General features: G+C 42.8%; 1 protein-coding gene and 2 non-coding genes across 3 annotated transcripts in view; 2 read left to right on the top strand and 1 right to left on the bottom strand.

The window, feature by feature from the left end:
* gal3st3 (galactose-3-O-sulfotransferase 3) overlaps nucleotides 1-4,097 on the bottom strand; it is a 54,049-nt gene extending 49,952 nt beyond the window's left edge. The window contains exon 1 of the mRNA XM_085397816.1: nucleotides 3,802-4,097. The gene's annotated coding sequence lies outside the window, so the exon portion shown is untranslated. The remainder of the gene's footprint in view (nucleotides 1-3,801) is intronic.
* A 9,470-nt stretch (nucleotides 4,098-13,567) lies between these two features.
* trnan-guu (transfer RNA asparagine (anticodon GUU)) lies at nucleotides 13,568-13,641 on the top strand. Its single transcript has one exon. It is a non-coding gene; the product is annotated as a tRNA-Asn (tRNA).
* Nucleotides 13,642-14,002: 361 nt separating this feature from the next.
* On the top strand, nucleotides 14,003-14,076 carry trnan-guu (transfer RNA asparagine (anticodon GUU)). The gene has a single exon. It is a non-coding gene; the product is annotated as a tRNA-Asn (tRNA).
* The last annotated feature ends 185 nt before the right edge of the window (nucleotides 14,077-14,261 follow it).

The following is a 14,261-nucleotide window of genomic DNA, read 5'->3' as shown; positions in this document are numbered from 1 at the left end:
GTGTGTGTGTGTGTGTGTGTGTGTGTGTGTGTGTGTGTGTCAGCTGGCCAGGGTCAAACCAAGAGGTTTGTTAACATGGAGCATTAATCTCGCTCAGGCCAACATCCACACATCGCTAAATCAGCGCAAGCACACACACTCCCTCAGTTCTCCGCGGTGAGCCGAGATGCCCACAAGTAAATTTTTAATCACATGCGCTCTAATCACTCAGGCTCACAGTCGGTCTTAAACCACAGTCATGACCTCCGCTTACGCACATTAAGAAGACCTGAGTGAGCACCGCATCCTCCTGCACCCCTGAAACCTGCGTGCCCGTAAAGCCCTTCCCTGTCAATACCAACTGCACAGAGAAGAAAAAAAAGACAACGCTCACCATCTGTCCTCCTGTATGATTTTCTCTGCCCCTTTTTTTTTCTCTGTGTGTGCAAGTGTGTGAGCTCTGCGATGCTTAACTGTCCCCTTCCTTCAAAGCTTTGCTGATACTGTTGCATTTTCTGAAAACCCCACTCACCCTAAAATCACCATCTGGAGGAATTTATGCTACATACCAGCATGTCTGACTCTTTCCGCCTCCTGGGAACCAGTAAACAAAGACTTCTCCTTTTCTGGCTCGGGGCCTAAGAACGACCATTTTCAGGGACACTGTGCAGCAGCCAGACACAGAGCAGTATATCATAGTCTGCTACAGTATAAATAAACTCCTTTCTCAGAGCCTTTAAAGGGCACCCTCCATCTAAAAAGACTTTTGTGATGAGCTTTAACACAGCCGTGAAGTGAATCTTAGTCAGCGCACTTTATCTTCGCGTTTTTTTGTAGAGGGCCGGTGTGGCCCGCGCGTTAGTGTGTGAGCGTTTATTCATAAGTGTGTCGCTGTTCTATCCCTCCCTGCCCCCTCCATCAACACCACCTCGCCTCGCCTCCATTGTTATTCCCTGCATCGCTGTTCTCCCAACAGAGTGCACATTCATCACTCGGTCTTGTGCCTTTCTTGTGGGCACACCAGAGAGAAGAAAAAAGAAAGAAAGAAAGTCAGGAACCTTTTTAGGTCCGTGCTTGTAAATGACCTGCCGCGAGATGGGGTTTATTAAGTCACCTCGCCTCCTTTCTCACTAACCTACTTCCCGAAGACAGACGAGGAGGCGAGAGACAGACGGACAGAGGGGAGGCAGGTAGACGCACGGATCAAAAAGGAGCAGCAGTGGACCGGCATGAGGATTGATGAGATTTCTCAGTATTTTACGTGGGCCGTCCATCCACCTGCTGTCAAAGCCGCTTAAAAAGACACAAAAACCCAGAAAATGTGGGAATTATTTCTGTTTTGTGAGACATTTACAAAGGAGTCCCACGGTTATTTGCTTTACTTGATGGGGAAAAGGGGGGAAACACCATTCTAGCTTCCTGGAGTATTTGATGGCTTTAAAATGTCTTGTTTTGTCTGACCAAAAGTCAAAAACAAGCACCAAATAAAAAAAATGGTGTGGGGGCAAATTCTTATTTTGACAAGCTGGAGCCTGCAAATGTTTGTTTTTTTTCCCATTTTAAGCTTACTAAATGACTTGAATTATTCATTAGATGTGACAGCTATTTCACTGAGTGACTGAGCTGAAATAGGGACACCTCCTCTGATACTCTTCATGTTTATTTTAAATCTTTTTTATTCTATTCCCACACCCAAGTAAATGATTTCTGCAGGGACTGACTTGCTTTGAGTGTGGCCCATAATTTTCTGTCAGCTGTCAGATTAATGAAGTACCCCATTAACATGTAACCAAAGTACATTTTGTGTGTGTGTGTGTGTGTGTGTGTGTGTGTGTGTGTGTGTGTGTGTGTGTGTGTGTGTGTGTGTGTGTGTAAAGAGCCACTTCAAGAACCAACAGTGACAACAATGCGCATTTCCTTCCAACAAGGCAAATACAAACCTCTGTAAGTGATGCAGCAGACTGAAAAAACTTCAGCCAACAACAAACTAATCAACTAATGGAACAGAAGCAAATCTGTGTTACGGAAAATATTGAACAGGCTCCAGCAACAGCTGGAATCATTCTGCCATCATGCTAGATTCAATAAAGGTATAAATAGTCTGTCATTAACAGTTGCCCTCCTCTCCTCCGGGTGTACGAAGGAGTTCACACTGATAATCCCGCGCGGTTAATCTCCGCGTGAAGTTTAATTAATTTCCCGGCACAGGTGTTGACACTCTCTTAATCTGACTGAACAGGAGAAATCAATCATCCCGACAAGCTTTGAGGCGCTGGCAGAGAAGATCGCGATAAATACACCGATTCCATCTCGGTGTATAGCTGGTTTTAGGCTAATGTGTCCGACAGTGTCTGAGCTCGGACAGGACGCGCTATCGTGCAGTTCTCCAAAATCCTGACTGCACGTCGCTGGCAGCGGATGACGAAAGCATCTGCCCAATGTCGACCAGTCAACAAGCAGACCGGTTTTCCAGGTTAAAGCTGGGTTTATGGTCCAGCGCAGCTAGCGCTGTTCGCACCGCTGAGTGCAGTGAGCTCTGTTGCCAGATGGAGGCAATGCACAAAGTATGCAGTACAACAGGTCTGTTTTACTGTGCTTGTGCTTTTCCTGGTCTGTCAGCCGGCCGAGGAGAAAAGGGGTATTATACAAATATATATACAAATCATTTACAGCTTTGGTTTTTGCCTTTTTGCAAGTATTCCATATGATTTGACTAAAATAAAGACCTCTGTGGAAAAAGAAGGTTTCCATGTCCAGTTCATGCAAATACATGTTGTAGTTATCTTCATATGACGATGCAAAATACTGGCACCTGTGTGTCCACTGACATGAAATCACAAGCTGATATTTTCCTCCTAAAACCACAAAGAAACACATCAGACTCGAGATGAGCAGGAAACATCAACACCTGCTACCTGTCACCAGTTTATTACACAGTTTAACACAGCTTCCCGCTTAACTGGCACATTAATTTGCTCGAACAAAAAGCTGAATGTGAAAATATTTGTCATCAACATAGTTCGCGTTGCTATTTGAAGATACTATCAGCACCTATATGCACATGTATACACTTAAGACGATGTTAATTCCTTTTTTCCGCCAGGTCTGTGATCTAATCTATTCAAAAAATGGACAAATCTGCAACATCTGGAGAGCGTAAAATGTAAGCAAATCTAACCAGTTGAAAAAAAAAATCTGTTAACCTGGAAAAACGGGTTAGAGCAGCGACTGAGTTTAGCGGGAACGCGATAACCGGGAGGGAAAAAAGAAAAGAAAACTTCAAAAGGTTAAAAACGGCATGAAAAGCACGGACGGTGGTTACCGTGTCCACTCTTCATTGCTTTTAACACTCAGCTTCACTTCAGCTCTTTGTATGTGAGAACTTCGTTCTTCTCCGCCGCTGGATCGACAACAGCACCAGCACGCCTGGATAGCTTTGAGGGGTCGTGCCGGAGTGAAATCACTCCGCGGCTCATTTCCAAATGATACACATGTTGGCTCTGAACACCTTTTTTTTTTTTTTTTTTTTTTTTTTTTTTGAGGAAAACGTGTCAGCGCGGGGGGGTGGCCATAAATCCGCTTTTGGCGCAGCTATCGGTGCGTAATTGTCCCCACAGAGGAGCGGTGAGGATCACAGAGAGAGAAAAACGGAACATTGGCACAATAGAAACAAACATGATCGTCTACAAATGTCCGCTTGTGACACATCGATCCCCCTTTTTCCCTTTTAAACAGCACATCAGACACGTCCACTGCTGCGCTACTACGGGGATTAACGCCGCCATGTAAGGATAGGGATGCTGCTATTACACCGTTACCGACCTTTGTTATCTCCGGAGCTGTGATGTGATGTGACGGTGGTAGCGGTGATTTCTCCCCTCAGGCGGACTGCGTGTCCCGGCCAGCCGGCTGCCTCCTGTCCCCTCTCCTCCTTCTTTCTTCTTTTTCCGTTATTTTATTTTAAATTTATTTGTTCGGTTTATTGGAGGACCTCCCGCTCCTCCTGCTCGCCTTCAGTCTTGGCTCTCTTCGGCACTGTTTGGGGCTTGTTCAGGTGAAGCAGTCAGTGAGGCTGCAGATCTGCTGTCTGTCAAGAGGATGGTCCTCGCGAGCGACTCCTCGTGCTACATAACGAGAGGCGTTTGCCTCTCTCTCTCCTCTCTCTCTCTCTCTCTCTGCGCGTGTGTTCGTGACGCGCGGAGAACGCTGTGCGGCGGCTCGCGCGCTCACAGCAAGCACATATGGTCTTCACACACGCCACGAGCACATTAACGCGCATGGACAATCCTAACGGAAAGTCGTTCGACCGTGACGAGAAAATTATTGTAATACTTATGTAACGTTTCCCCGAATATTGTATCTCCAGCTCCGGGCGCTCCGTTAACCCCGCGCTCTCTGTTGTAAAGTTGCTTCTTGCCGTTCACTGTGAAAAGCTTTTGTGATGCCACGCAGGCTGATTTAAATTTGAAGTGGGGCTTCACAGAGAGCTCGTATGTAAATCTACAGTCAACAGGGGTGCATTTAGTGATTCACGGGCCTTAGGCAACCCCAGGAACGGGGCCTCCCTCATCTATTATTCACAGCATTTTCATAACAAAGGGGTGTTTAGTATGACTGAGGTTACTAATTGCAATGAATGCAAGCATTTAGTAGATTTATTTTTCATTATTTCAACACTTATACCCCCCCCCCCCCCCCACACACACACACACACACACACGCGCGCACACACACACCCCTCGGTGAATTACAGTTCCCATCCAACCCTCTCAAAATGAGCTGAGTCATATATTTTGTTTTAGCATGTCTAATGGAGACATTCCAAAACACCATAAATATGGGTATGGGCACAAGTTTGTTTGTGTTTTTACAGGTTTACATGACTCAACTTTCTGCTGGTATCATGAGTAACAAGCCAATCATCTCAGCCTTGATAATCAAGTTGTCATGGAAATCACTAATCTTTGCTGCAGTGGGACCACTGTCACGTTTAAGTGTCCTCCAACATTTCTGATCCAAGAGGCCCTTGACATTAAACATTTCTTGCTATTTTGTTTCTATGTCTGGATGGAGTGCTCTATGGTATCATGTTTTTGTCTTGATCTTATCAGGCGCATTATCAGGGATTATAACATCTAGTCCTTTTACAGAATGACTCAGTTGCAACATAAACTCGAGTTATCACTTTCACACGTTGTTCTGATTGTATTCTGTGACCATGCTGGGTGAATAACTTGATCTATCCAATCGTTCTCTTCCAATCATCCTCATCAGGGTTGTCTAACATACATGCTGCTTCTGTTCTAGGACAAAAAAAAAATACACACCCCTAAGAGAGAAATAAAATGAACAGACCAAAATATGAAATAAGAAATCTTGGTACAACAGGGAGCGATTTGAAAAATATGTGATGTTCTTGTCTAATCCGAAAGTCAGCGTACTGAGATAAAGCAGTGCTAGAAGACTGTTAACAGCACGACCATTAGGCAGGGAGGGAGAAAAACACAGTCACACAGGCAGCGGCACAGAGCTGCGTGCCGTGATCCAGGAGGAAGTGTCAAAGTATGTGGATGGAGCTGTCGGCCCTCCAGCTTAGCCTCTGCTTTCAGGAACATAGAAGTAACACAGAGAACGTCTTTGTTGTGTTAGAAACAATGACAGCTCTCAGCTAGGAGTCCATTCTCTGTGCTTGTCTCTTAGGTGTTTTCTTTCATGTTTTTTCCTGTTTGTGGTGAACTCTACTGTGGTTCCCTTTACTATTCTACTCTATTCTACATACTTATTGAGATTGGGTTATGCGCATCGGAGAACTGGACGCAAATCGAAAATCTTTTACAGTGCGTGGCTAAAAACCTGCAGAAACAGATAAAGAACCATTAATTCCACCTCGAAATGACATAGTAGAAACTGCCGTAGTAGGTTTTCATTGTTACTCGGAAAGACTAGCTCTTTGGCGTCTGCGAGGAACCGCGAACAGATTGCGTTCCTGCTTGGAATGGTAATTGCTAAAAAGTTAATCCTACAGCAGTGGAAATAAAAAGGCTCAGCACCAACATTTGAGCTTTGGATGGGAGAAATGATGAATACATCGCATTTGGAGAGTCTGAGACTTCTGAGCGATAACAGACTCAATAAATCTGAGACATCCTGGAATCCTGTACGAGCATTTTTGAAAACAAAACAGGCCGTGCTGTTCCAAACAAGCTTTAATGCTGCATCAAGGATCACTGTTGTTAGAGGTGCTGTTTCTCTCTTCTCTTAAAAAAAACCAATACAATCATTGGGTATAAAATTGTCATCGTACTTATAGCAGATCTTTTATTTATTTATTTTTTAATGGTGTCGCGTGTGAGTCTTGCAGTGCTAATTGGCTCCAGAGTCCCGTTAATCGTCTCTTTCCTGGTTGGCCCTGGAGGTTTACAACACCCTCACAATCTGACCCACGTCGATTTTTATCGCCCTGCCTCTCTCTCCCCTGCCATTTGAAGTCAACTTTTAAACGCTCTTTACTAAGAAACATAGATCCTCTTTTCTCACGCTCATTACCGTCTCCTTAAACTGGCTCTTTATGAGTTATTATTCTCGTTTGTATTTATTTTGCCTGTACTGTGTATTGCAACTTATTTCCACTCCCTTCTTTTGTAGTCACGTTTGTTTTTTTTATCTCCGTTACTCAAAAACACGTCTCAGACTTAGTAGTCGTCATATTTTCCATCCTGTTCTTACAGTGTTCCTGTGCACTAATGAGTCACCTGTAGTGTATTTAAAGGACAGTTGGGCTCTTTCTGGCTTATACCTCCTAATAACTCCCACCGCTCTTTGATTTTATTAGTATTACGTTCCTATTTTTTGGGGCGAGGTTAAGGATGCTTCCTGAATCCTGACGGACAGACTGAGTAACGATCTGGACTCGGGTGTGTAATAAATTAATGAGTTATTGTGTTTGCAGCGTATTGCCTCCTCCATACGGGTTATTATTCTTGTGAGGAACAGTGCAGACTTTGATTAGGGAACGCTGTCGCTTCTTCCTATTGATCCTGTTTGTGATGAGCTGCAGAGATTGGCCGAAGCTTGTTAAACACCCCGCTGGCATTATAAATTCATTGTTTTTAGCTTGTTTGTGGACCGGCAGTAATGCATGACACCGCTGTGCTGAATGGATATTGTTTAATGGGCTGCTTTCTGATTGATTGGACGCTTTCTTGTGGTTCCTCTGCAGCTTTTTATGGTTTGTGCTTGATGTGATTTCAGAAGCAGGGACAGATGTTTCTAAAACTTTACAGACTTTTTCTTCTTTGATACAACTGGTTGTTTTTGAGCATTAAAAATATTAAAGACTTGCAATGGTTAAATGACTTTTTACATTCAAAAGGCTTCAAAAGAGGCTTCTTAAGAATGAGATACCAGCAAAGTATTATTCAACATTTTATCTGTTCATATAATTACTTTTATTGATTTGTGTAGACAAGAATCAGGTCAGCCTGGACTGACAAAACTTAAAAAAAAACCTGACTTTATCAATATTTAGTACTTCAGAACCAAAGCAAATGTCCATCGTGTTCCACACCATGAATGGCACAAAAGATTGAAAAGAACTGAGGCAGGACAGAGTCATGCACCATGTACTTTATTTTTAAATTATTTACAATCTCTGCCCGCTTGCAGAGATCCCCGGACACGCCTCACTTCATCTTCCATTCGAGCTGTCAGGGTGCAATCAGCAGACATGGAGGGCGCTCTGGATGGTGCGTGACGTTACTTTGACCTGTTCAGGGTCCCTCACGCTACTAACAAGACCCACCACGCTCCTGCTGTCGGGCTAAATAAGTCAAGGTTGTGATGTTGTGGACAATGTTGCTGGTATATAATATGTGTTTGTGGTGTGCTTACCAGCCATGATTTCAGCTTTTTGACAGGTTACAGCAATAAACGATTTGGTTAGATTCAGAAGAATAAAAACTACACTGCAAAAACTCAAAATCTTACCAAGTGTATTTGTCTAATTTCAAGTCAAAATATTAAGTGAAAAAAATCTGCCAATGAAACAAGTGAAAATGATCTAGTTTGTCTGTAGTTTCAAGATTCACTGTCTTGAAATGTTGCTTTGTAGCTGCTTTTGTCTTATTTTAAGTGTAATGAGATGTTTTGACTAGAAATAAGACAAATATACTTGGTAAAGAGTTTGAGTTTTTGCAGTGTACACCTACAGCGGTTCAACACAAGTCTTGAGATGATTGCTCTGAAGCAGCTGACATAAAACTATATGGGTGTTGGATAGCACTCAAAACAGATATCACCTGGTAAACAACACTAAGTGAAAATGAAACAGCGATGAGTATGTAATTTCCAGTCCACCTGAACTGGAAATGTGAGATCTGTTGTTATTACTACACTGATTACATTGACCAGTATGCAAATACAACCCCTATTCCATAAGAACTCTTTGACTCTTGTAAAAACATAAAGCAGTCAGTGAGGCTGCTATATGTTCCAGTAACATGTTTTATATGTCTGTGACCTTCATGCCCATAGAACACACTATATTAAAAGCAGGCGTGATTCTTTCATGCAAATCACTGCATGGCCTCACAGACACTTCTGGAAATCGGTGTCTGTAAACCCAGCTCTCTGTGCCATTAAAGATATGTCATGCACACAGGAAGCCAGGGTTGACAAATTAAATGTAAACATTTGCAAATAACATGAAACATGCACACTGAAGCATGTCGGGCAGTATCCCAGCATCGTTTTCAACACGGTAATGAATCCTATTTATTTGACTGCAATAAAGAAGGCCTGGACCTCTCACTGGCTTTCCTCTTGCAGCTTGTTGCTGACTGTAACGGCTTTCTTTCCCTTGGCAGAAGCTGCTGTTTTCCGCAAAACCTCTAAAATCTCACTGTACACCAATAAGGATGTTTAAAAAAGAACTTTTTTAAAGGAGTCCCAGTGGGTCGAGCCTGTTCGACTGTGCAATATGATGAATGGATTCTGTTGGTGGCCTTCAAGTGTTTCTGCGGCATCTGTATATATATATTAATTTTACTTGTGTCTGCAGCCACAGGAGGGTCAGAAAGCTCAGCTGCTGGCGGAAGATTAGAAAGCACCTTATCTCTGGAAGAATAAACTGAATATTTAAAGTACTGTGCAAAAGTATCAAGCCCTCATTTCTTTATATTTCACCAAGAAATTCGTGAAGTGGTTTATTAAAACAAAACATGAGCAAACATACAGGAAATATGTAGGTGAAAACGGAGAATGTACAACTCTGGTGAGCTTAAAAGTCAATATTTGAAATGCAAACCTTTATTCTTTAATGCAGTGTGAACTCTTTTTCTCTAAGTGCTCTTCAGGAATAGTTCTCCAGACTACTGACATTGATTTTCAATCCAGTTCTTGTGTAATTTGGCACACCTCAGCCTGTTCTCGCTGTTTCCCTTCCTTAAGAACGCCTTCTTGACAGCCACCCTTCCACTGAGACCATGTCTGATGAGGCTTCAGTGAACAGTCGATGGATTGGCTGGACTATTTTGTTTCTCCTCCTATTTCTTAAGGATGTAACTTTCACATACTGTTCACCTGCTGTACACAGTCTAAACTAAACCTGCAAAGACATGTAGCCCCTGGTTCTTATTTGTATTAAGATAATAAACAATTCTATTATATCTGAGCTTCCTGGAGGATTCTTTCTGCACTGAGGAGACATGTTCTTGTCAAAATGTTATACAGTGTAGATTTTCTTTGGTGGTTTAAAAAGATTTAAAAAAAAATGATAGTGATAACGCCTCTTATCTGCCATTTGTTCACATGCACTGGGTCTGCATACAAAGCAAAGCTGATGCGCAGAGCTTAGAGTCAAAGCCAAATAAATTTATATTTATATACAAATGAAACATTAATTCCCATACTGCACTTAAAGGACAAGTATGAAAAGATATGCATTGCACTCCTGGATGAAGTAGATTTTGTCTGTATTTTAGGGGTTTTTTCACCAACAGTCTGACTTTTGTTGGAAAGAAGCTCTTGTGGAAGCATGTCGTATGCGTTGCCAGTTCTTCTCACCCCGTGGTGAACTGGCAACCTGTCCAGGGTATGTGTTGTCACTCTGTGACAGCTGGACCCCGCCGCCCTGGTGGCAATGAACTAAAGTCTGTCCAACCAGCAAAACTGATGGTGAAGCCTCTTAGTGTCTCGTGCACACTTTTAGAATTGGATGCACGTTCACGCTCGTGTGTCTCCTCCTGGGAAAAGTCGAGGCAGGGATTTTTGCTTGTGTGGGGTAACCCACCACACTGTGGAGCAACTATGCTATGGGCTTTAACCAGCTGAGAGTTACATGAGAATGTCCAGTTCCAGCAGATAGCTGCACCTCCCTGCTTCTGCTCCTGCTGGAGGTTTCAGGAGTTGTTCCTACCTCCCTACTGGATAACAATTAACCAGAGTATTGGAACTAGCTCTTTAATAAAGTGGGTTCTTTGTCGGTAAATTACTTTGCAATGACGCTTGTTCTCAATTAGTTATATATAAACTATAATAAACCAAACTGAATTCGTTACACATTAATTTTATTTGTGTACTTAAAAAAACATAATAACAACATCCTTGTGAGTGCCTTAATACGCCCTATTATGACGAATGGTGTGAGCTGTAAAAACTGTGCCGCTCGCCACGGAGGCCGAAGCATTTCCTTTCTCCCCAGCCTTTGATTACCTCTGTCTTTGTACTCATTGTTAGATTTAAACGCATGAGTTGGTTGCTGTGTGCGAGTCCTCTCTACCTCTCCGTTTCTCCCTGGCTCTAAAAATAAAGATTTGCTTGCTTTGCGGTAATCAATGAAACGGGAGCTGCTTCACCCACTTGAAATATTTAATAAGAAAGTACAACAGACTCCAGGTCAGTTTTTAATAGGCCCGTGTAGGATGGGATATAGGGCCTCATTTATTAGCACAGATAAAACCTCTACTGTTCCAAACGGGCCTGTCAACACATCCTGTCAGCACTGCTTCGCACTGCCGTCCAAACACACTCACACACACATTCCCACACTCCTCTTTGTCATCTTTCTTATTTTTCCCACTGCTGCCTTCTCACATTTGCTTTGCCTTGTCTCCTCTCTCTTCTTTTTCTCATTTGCTCCTTCCAGCAGACACATTTTTTTCCTCCAACTAATTTCACCATCTCCTGTCCTCTTACCTCGCTCCTTTGTTCTCTCTCGCTAAATCTGCTCTGGACGATGTTCGAGTAGTTATTAGGTTTCCTGCCGCTTCCTCGCTGTCTTGTGCCTGTTTCTGTATGTGTGTGTTAATGAAATCCCCACCACCACCACCACCCACTCCCCTGGGCTCAGGTGGCACTCCTTTGACCGGCGAGCTCAGTGCTGCGGCTCAACATGAGGGCAAAGGTTGTAACCAGTTTCCCATTTACTGAATAAATTAGCTGTGTGGGCAGTGTGTGTGTGTGAGAAAAAAGGCTGCTCGGCACACACATAAATGGCTGCGGTTGTGTTTTCTGCCTGGCGCACACTGGCTCGGCCCTCTTAAAGGATATGGTCATATTACTCGGCACGGGGTCAAAGGTCAAAGCCAGCGAGGCACCCGATACAGAAGACGCTGTGTTCTCGCTGAGCTGCCGCTCAGCTTTCTTCTGTGTAAGACATCGGCCTCTCTGTGTTGTTTTGACACAATGATCGTCCTGTTTTGGGATCGACACACCGCGCGCACGAGCCTACGTCCGCAGTGGCGAATGTGTGTCACTCTCTATACTTACACGCCCAAATTTAGTTGGAGAAGGTTTCATTTTCATAGCTTTTATTTTAGACTTGTGACCCAGATTTTCTGACATCATCCCATGTCCCCATGGCTCGCCTATGCTATCAAAAGTATTACAGAGAGCCATGCACTATATTGCCAAAAGTATTCACTCGTCTGCATTCGCACATATATCAATTAAAGTGACCTGTCATTCTTAATCCGTAGGGTTTAATATAATGTCAGCCCACTGTTTGCAGGTATAACAGCTTCAGCTCTTCTGGGAAGTCTTTCTACAAGGTTTAGGGGTGTTTATGGGGACTTTTGACCAGTTTTGATCAACCCTGCAAGACGATTACCCATTCACCAAACATTACACTTGGCACAATGCAGTCAGACAAGGACTGTTCCCCCGGCAACTGTCAGACTCGTCAATCACATCACCAGATGTAGAAACGTGATTGGTCGTCTCCGCTGCTCTACACCAGTTTCACTTTGTTATATACCACAAAACAGCTGACTGTGGAATATTTAGTAAGGAAATTTCACGGAGTACACTGAGCTCCTGAGCGTGCCGTTCTTTCTCTAATGTTTGTCTGCATGCCTCGGTGTTTGGTTTTATACACCTGTGACCACTGAAGTGGTTGAAACAGCAGAAACACCAGCAGGCGATGGCCTCCTCATGAACCTCCAAAAATCTGGGAACAGGGCATATAGTTTCGAGGTGATCTCTCCTGTGCCGTATGTAGTGCTTTAATGCATAGTGTATCGTATTTGACAGTTTCTGTGAGTTTTTGAGAACACATCATCCGTGTGGGTTTTATTTCCCCACTAAAAACCAAAATAAATTGCACAGTACATTTTAAACATATTTGCTCCAAAAAAGGAGCAAATATGATACAAAGAATATAGATTTTCATTGTCAGAAGGTTAAATAAACTCTCAACTATTTAATGGTTCGGGCTTTAAAGGGTTAATCCGCAATAATCGATACAGCCTGTAAAACTGAACTGGAGGACCAGTAAGCAGAGGGTAACTCTAATCGTATATCTTCTGCTGCCAGCTGTTCCTGTCCTTCCACAGTCTGAATATCTTCATGATGTTCCTTGACTGTTTCAGTGTGCTCTCCTCTCATTACCACATTAATACATTGTCTGATAATTCAGACTCACTGTGGCTATAGGATTTTTTTTTATTAGTTCAGTAAGGAATGAAAATCAGCTTAAATGAATTTGATGGATGTAATGGTTTAAATGTGACAAATCCCACAGGAGAAGCCATCCTTTAAAAATCGTTTTGCCAGATCAATCCAGAGAGCCGGCAGTTTAAGCCAGTATTGAATTTTTGCATAAACACCACAGGATATCTTGACTTTGTTAATCCTGTGTAGTTATTTAAACTGTAATTGTAGCTCAAATCAATTTCAAGCATTCAACATTTTTATGTCACCATTCTGTCTATTGATATTAACAATTAGTAAACATTTCAGTGTAACACACTATAAACAGGGGTGCACAGTACAGCATTTGCATACAGTACTGTTCGCCCATAAGTCCATTGATTGACAGTTTATTTACCAAGCTTCTAACAACCTTGAAAGTCCACATGTATTTTCCAACTCAGTCTGAACTCTCTTAGGCAGCTTTGTAGTCATTTCTGTAAGTAGCCTTTGGGAATAGTTCTCCAGGCTTCTTGAAGGACATTCAAAGCTCTTCTTCATATGCTTCCGCCTTTTGTTCTGGAGGCCTGAACATGGTGTTCGTTTGTCTGCAAATGCACACTGACCGGCAACGTAGCGCGAGAACACTGGTGGAGAAACCCCCGGCTGTCGTGCACCGTCAGTCTCTGTGGCGCAATCGGTTAGCGCGTTCGGCTGTTAACCGAAAGGTTGGTGGTTCGAGCCCACCCAGGGACGACCGCTTTTTGTACTTTTGAGCATAAAGCACAGAACACACGCCTAATGTCAATTTTGCTTTATACTCAGCGGTAACCTTGACATCATTGCTTACTTAAAAGTAACAACAAGCTTCTTTTTTTTTGCTAGACTTAGCGATATCGTTTCATTAAATATATAAATTTAAAAATACATTTATAAATGTATCAATATAAATGTATTTAGCCAAAAACGCCAGAATCCCAGGTTACAGCTCACAAAACTATTTCAGCAACCATCCAGCAGCTGATAAGCGACGATACCCAGCCCTACACACCAGTGACATAATCGAAACCATGAGAAGACAAGAAATGTGGTTTCCCCCGTCTTTTTGGCTGCAACAGTCTCTGTGGCGCAATCGGTTAGCGCGTTCGGCTGTTAACCGAAAGGTTGGTGGTTCGAGCCCACCCAGGGACGAGCAATTTTTGTGTTTAGGAGCAAATAATAAGTTTTGTGAAAAACACAGTGTCTAAAGCTAAAATAGAATATAAAGATATATATTTTTGCTAAGTTGTGTATTACGTGCAGTCACATCATTGCTTCATCTCTTATAAAATCTAAATAAATCGGTTTTGATAACCGACATTTCCTGTATATAATCT

This window comes from Rhamphochromis longiceps, linkage group LG3 (assembly GCF_057381845.1).
Source record: "Rhamphochromis longiceps isolate RC_006_pf linkage group LG3, R_longiceps_female_GT1.1, whole genome shotgun sequence".
Lineage (NCBI taxonomy): Eukaryota > Metazoa > Chordata > Actinopteri > Cichliformes > Cichlidae > Rhamphochromis > Rhamphochromis longiceps.
This window is presented reverse-complemented; position numbering and strand designations above follow the sequence as displayed.